Genomic DNA, 903 nt, shown 5'->3' with positions numbered 1-903 from the left:
TGAGATTTTGCTGTTTTAAAATTCAGATTGGGGATCAGTGTTCGTAAATCTAACCTGAGAGGGGCCTAGGAATGCATACCTTTTAGAAACTCCACAAATGATTCTAATTTAAATACGCTAAGACTGCTATGGTTTGGATATTTGTCCTCTCCAAATCCCACATTGAAATTTAAACCTAGTGTGGTGGTGTTGGGAGATGTGAGCTAGTGGGGTGTTTGGGTGATGGCAGGTAGATCCCTCATAAATAGACTAAAGCCTTCCTGTGGGGAGCAGAGGTAAGGGAGTTCTCACTTTACTAGTTCCCACCAAAGCTACTTGTAAAAAAAAACAAAACCCAAAAAAACTCCTGGCACTTCCACCCTCACTCTCTGGCCATGTGATCTCTACACACATAGTGCCCCTTCCCCTTCTACCATGAGTGGAAGCAGCCTGAGGCCCTCACCAGGTGCAGATACCCAATCTTGAACTTCCTGGCCATCCAGAATTGTGAGCCAAATAAATCCTTTTCTTTATAAATTACCCAGCCTCAGCTATTCCTTTATAGCAATACAAAATGGACCAAAACGAAGGCTAAACTTTCATTTTATTCCTGATCATAATATGGGCCTCCTGGTTTTGTGAAGACTTAAATTTAGTGTGCCTGGAGGCTAGAATCTAGATGGTTTAATGTGCTAGTCACCTCGGTTTTCTCATACTTCATATAAAAGACAACGCTTGAAATCCAGAAGTAGCCACAGTCTCCAGCACAGAAATTCCAAGTTACTCCAATTTCCTGTGTATAAACTCGCTCATGTGCACAGCACCAGCCTACCTTCAAGTCTTGGTGTTATAGGCAGGTTCTCTCTCAATATTAGGTGATTTTAAATACGTAACCTTGTGCTCACCAGTAAGAAGCCTTGAACA

Source organism: Chlorocebus sabaeus, chromosome 13, assembly GCF_047675955.1.
Source record: "Chlorocebus sabaeus isolate Y175 chromosome 13, mChlSab1.0.hap1, whole genome shotgun sequence".
NCBI lineage: Eukaryota > Metazoa > Chordata > Mammalia > Primates > Cercopithecidae > Chlorocebus > Chlorocebus sabaeus.
This window is presented reverse-complemented; position numbering follows the sequence as displayed.